The sequence below is a fragment of the Gasterosteus aculeatus genome, chromosome 18 (assembly GCF_964276395.1).
Source record: "Gasterosteus aculeatus chromosome 18, fGasAcu3.hap1.1, whole genome shotgun sequence".
NCBI classification, from domain to species: Eukaryota; Metazoa; Chordata; class Actinopteri; order Perciformes; family Gasterosteidae; genus Gasterosteus; species Gasterosteus aculeatus.
The window spans coordinates 2,585,413-2,591,260 of NC_135706.1; positions in this window are offsets into that span (position 1 = coordinate 2,585,413).

The window sequence follows — 5,848 nt, forward strand, 5'->3', positions numbered from 1 at the left end:
CTTTTCAGTTTGAATATTTCATTCTTGTCTTCCAACATTGTGATTAACAAAAAACATACATTTATGAATAAACCACAGGTTTTGCAGTGAACATGTTCATTTTTTGATAACTGTAGTAAGATAAAAGTAAGTGAAATAGGTGAAAAAAGTGAAAACAGCAATACAGGAGGAACAACGAGAGACCAGAGATGCACCAACACAACTTGTGCCCAAGAGAGGAGCTGTGTCTGTTTGGAGGGTTTTTGGTTTTGTAAAATCTGCCGTAAGTTACGTTAAATCGTTAAAAGATTTATTGCAAAGTCTGTCGAGCCTCTGGCGGCAACACCAGCAGCCACAACAAGCTAACAAGCTAACACGCTAACCAGCTAACTGGGCCTGCGAGCGGCGAACAGCTGTTCGGGTAGCCGGCAGTCCTTTTTGGGGTCAATGAATGACTGTGTTTACTTGAAAAAGCAATCCCGTTATATACTGGGATACCGTCAGAATCTTTCTAAATACCTTGATATGGATTTTTGGCCACACTCCACAGCCCTACAATACGGTGTTACAAGCTCTTTGAGATAAAACGGTGCCTCACCAGCAAGTGCGGAGAAGTACCTTAAATTCTCTTCTTGATTTAACAGGGAGCCAATGCCAAGAAGCTAATACAGGAGAAATATAATCCATTTTCTTTGCTATTGTTAATACACATGTTGCAGTATTCCGAATAAACTTAAGAGGCTTAAGAGACATATTAGAGTAGCCTCATTATAAATAATTGCAGTAATCTAATCCAAGTAACAAATGTATGCATTTATTCCTCTGCATTACTTGTAGACAGAAAATGCCAGATTTTCAATATATTACGTAGATGAAAAAACGTTTGTTTTATCTCAGGGTTAAAGGACAAACTGAGCTGGCTAGTCTCTTCTGGTTTGTTTGATAGATACTCCACGAGTATCGACGAGTATCGTCTGCAATGAAAGTTTTGCAGTGTTTTCTTATGACATTGCCTAAAGGAAAGGATTCACTCCAGCCCCTCCACAAACGCACGATCTGCCTGTTTCAACGACTTTTTTAAATCGCCTGATCCTATTGGATACAAGTAAACCCCCTCGGAAATGATTGACAACTAAATTATAGCACAAGTTAAACTTCCAGACCTTTGCTCAACGAAATTCTCTCAAATGGACCTTGTTGATCAGAATCGGAGCAATTATTCTTCACATTGTGCTACTACTGCTGCATTGCACCTACCAACACTTTCCCAAGAACTTCCTTGTTCTCATGTAGAAATACAAATGAGAGTGAAACTAACATATATTTCTGAAGGGAGATGTTGACAGCTTTGTGCTTCATAAATGAGTCCTGGCATGAGTGTGGGGACCCATCAGGTATTTCTTGATATCAGGCCAACAGCAGTCAAGCCTGTCCTTGCTTGAGCCTCCGGGCCACTGGATAGCAGGAACAGTGCACACATATGTGTGTGAGTGTGTGTGTGTAGGGGTATGTGTGCAGGCTATACGGTGTATTCAATTTCATTCAATTCATTTTATGTAGCCTAAAATCACAAATTACTCATTTTTCTCAGAGAGCTTTACAGGTGTGTACACATGTGACACTTCCCCAAACATTACATTACAGGTCATTTAGCTGACGCTTTTATCCAAAGCGACTCACATTGCATTTTTAACACATGGCTTTTTACTTTTTTGCCTGGGGAACAATTAAGGGTTATGTGTCTTGCTCCGGGAGACTTCAACATGGGACACGGAGCAGATGGGGCACGAATCGTCAACCTTGCGGTTCCCGGGCACCCTCTCTACCCATGCGCCACCGTCGACCCCAAAACCTCCACCTTCACATCGGCACAGGAAAAACTATGAAGAAAAAACTCCCCCACCGGGACAAAAAATGAAGAAACCTCAGGGACAACGGCAGAGGAACAGGACAAGAACAGAGACGAGTCCGATACAAGTAGAAGATCATTCGTTATTTTCACCGGTGCTGTTTCTGCGCTATGATGCATTCTACATCCTGACTGAAAATCAATCCTCAAACAAACCATTTTTGTGTAGAAAGTCACACAAGTGATTTGTGTTAGCCAATACCTGTGGATCAACAGTAGGTTTCTTAAGAAGAGGTTTATTTGCAGCTACCTTGAAGGACTGTCCTGTCAGCCTGGACAGATTCATAACATCCATATATGTAAGAGCAAACAGGAGAAGAGGGAAGAAACACAATGTATTGGAGATTGCTGAAAGGAAAAAAAGGTTGAGGAGGGCGGTTTTGTGTAAAAAAACTAATTGACAGAAATAGCAAAGAAGGCTACATTCAAACGCCGTTTACTCATTGTCTCAGTGTACCAACATTATGCATGTTCAATGTTAAAAAGCAATTATTACATCAAAGTATTCTCTATATAATCACATTGCTTACATGAGTGATGATTGGCGTAGGTCTTTGCAGGAGGTTTTGACTTTCTCCATATGTCTGTGCGTGTCAGTGTTTGTGCCTCAAGATTGCATCTGGTAGCAATGTTGATGATGTTGTTCTGATCAGCAAAAATATACACACTGAAAAGATTCCGCATTCTCACAGCTTTTATCCTTACTATATATGGCAACACATCAACATAACACTTGCAATCTCATAACTAACAAAGGGTTAGTGGTTGCAGATGCTCTGAATGATTGCAAAAAAAGATTCTCATCTCATATGTCAAGTTATCTTCTCTCCCTCGTCTCAAAACATATTTACAACATACATCTAAAAGGAAACCATTTTTGTTTGACACTATAGTTAAAAAAATATAGCAAATCTTAGCCCAGCCTCAATTATAAACTATTTTCTATATTTTGGCGAAACTGTTTTTTATCACCATGTTGAGGAACGGTGCCCATATGGGCAACAAACGAGTCAGAACTGGTCAGAACAAATCAGAGCCTAAATTTCAGCTCTCTCTCCTGGCTACAATAAGCACCAAACCACTTAAAAATACTCCAAACACACTTTTTGGGTGGGGTAAGAGTAAGAACATATACCATGCAGATTTGTCCAGAAATTTTGGACTGATCAAGAGTGCTTTATTTTTATGATGCTTTATGCTACATTAGCATTGGAGACCATAAACAGCAAAACAATCATAAATGTGTCTTAACTTTGTTGTTTTTCACAAAAAATGATGGATTTAATCCGGTTCTTTTTGCAATGAACTCTTGTTAGACTTTAGCTTAGCATTCGTTCTGATCTGGAGTGACAAAGTAAAAGCATGTGGAAGCACAAGACTTCACAAAAGGCTTTCAGGAGAGCAGTTTATCGTTGCTCTATCAACTTTAAACTTTACAGGTGTACTGTCCACCAACTGGCAGGTCACGTAGGTGGGTTTTTATCCTACGCTTTTAAGCTCTATGGGATTTATAGGGCAGGTTTATGACATCTTTTGTTTTCAACAGTAACATATAGACTGATTGGCCCTGTCTGTGTTCCAATAGGGGCCTTGAGAACCAGTGGTGAAGATGTTCTGTATCCTCTTTACCAGGACGCACTTGCCAGAGGTACAGTCACAGAGTCGTGGAGCTCGAGATCAGCGTTAGGAGTAAAACCACGTCCTCTGGGAACAGGGTGTCAGCCAGGACTGTGGCTGGCATCTCAGGCCACACAGAACCACAAGGCCCCTGCAGAGGCCTGCCTATCTGCTGCATCAAAGGCCATAGGCCCACTGGCCTCTCCGTAGATATCCAGTTACTAATCTGTTGGGCCTGGCCAGAACTGCAAATGGTTCTGCTCATCCAGCACGCAGACTGGGCTTTGCCCTGCAAGACAGTAAATCCAGCCCAGCTAAAGGGGGGCATGGGGGGCTGAACAGGGACACACATCTATATGGGTGGTCAGAGGACAGAGAGCATTGAGGTTGAGCGCAATCACTCAATAGCTGCGGTTTAGGAACATTTTCTGGGAGAATTTGACCCAAAGCTCGTCGAGCATGGAACTAAAGGACAGGAAATTCAGACTTTCAGAAGGAACGTTTATATCCCGACCAAAAGTATCGGATTGAAACTCATTACAAAACAGATATGACAACTCATGGTTGTTATAGTTGCTTTTCTTATATTCAGAAAATTCCTTGACTAGAACTACAATCTTCCTTTACGTTCAATCAAGTATGGCTTGTATAATCATATACGTAGCTTATAATCATCTTTTTCTCTTCCTTTTTCTTGGGTCATAGGGGGTATTATTGGTTTCTATTGTAAAATGACTTAAACCATGACACCGATTATAAGCCAAACCTCTCAGTGGGTTCCCGTCACCTCACCATGGAGATGTAGCATAGCATCTTTCTATCGTTGTGCTGCAAACACACCCCTTCTGTCCGCGTATTTAACCCTGTGTGTATTCATCTGTTCTCTGTTGTCTCTCCTGAGCCTGCTTCTCTACCTTCACCCTCCCTCCCTTTTTACTTCAGTTTTCTTTCATTTCTTGCCTCTCTTTCCTACCCTCCGTTCCAATGTCAGTTAAATTCCATGGGAGTCGGACCTCCCAGAGGCCCCTAGACAGAGGTAGCCTCCATGAAGGGAGAGCTTCTTCGCTGTCGGCTTCCTGCCGCCTCACTGGCCCCCACACACGCTCACACATGTGCACACTTTCCCTCAGGGGGGTCAGTGTCATTGTTGGCATTGAGTGCATGTTTGTTGGGTTGCAATATTAAATCTCCTCATTTGATTTGGACCGTAATTATGTCGTAAAAACAAACTGGCTGTGAAGCCGTGGCCCGCCAGTGTGATCTACTTTCATCAAGTTCAGACTTGCCTAATTATAGAGAATGCCATACAGCCATCTTTCACTGGGCAGCTTCTCCTGCAGCTTCTTTAAGCCATCACATTCTTTTGTTGTGCGTGAATCACTAGGCAATTGGACCATTTAAACACTGGTCTGTCTAAATCTTGCAAATTGGTAAAAGAAAAGTCAAGAATTAATCAGTTGTACAGGGTAATGGAATCTCATGCCTCCTCTATTTCTGCTGTGTATTTATTGAAATAGTTTTCATACCACAAAGGTACTCAAACGTGAGAAATCTCTGATATGAATAAAGGATTTTTGTTCTTTGTGCACCTCTAATTGAGTTTGTGAGGTAAGGCAGATAAATGAGTAAATTAGGCAATAAATGATCAAATCTCTTCAAAGGAAATCACACTGATGCGAATGACTATGAATGAAACTTGGATTGTTTCCCCTTGGGATTTTATTTCAGTTTCATTATCTTCATTATCGCCATAAAGAACTTGAAGAAATAACACTCAGACACTCAGATCTATTAATTTGATGAGAAAATGATTTCCTTTCAAAGTCTCTGCTTTTAATCCGTTTGTTTAGACCTGAATTTACCACATGGTGAAGTCAAACCAGATTCCATCTTCATGTCAGCTCATGCAGGAGGATGCCAGATGCCAAATTGCAACATATAGCAATATGTACAATAATTATTTTAATTTGCTGTGCTTCGTGCAGTATGTTCTATAGTAGTGCTTCACGTCACATCCTTTGCTCTGTGTATTGTGTGTCTCAAACTAATCTCATCTGATATTAGTTAAATTATGTATGGTTGTAAATAACTTGTTTACTAGGACCTGTTGGGGATAAATACATCTTTTTTTAAATTAAATATTAGCGTCAAGAAATCAAATGACACATTTTTTTAATCAAAAATTTGGAAGTATTAATTGATATTCTTGGCGTCGATGGGTACTTAGGAATAAGAGAACACATCCAGGGTTGATGTCAGAGATGAGTGTGTAAAGGAGGGTAAAAGGATGGATCCGTCTGGGGGCTCAACCTTTTATGTCTTAATAGTTGGGCTGAAAAAGAG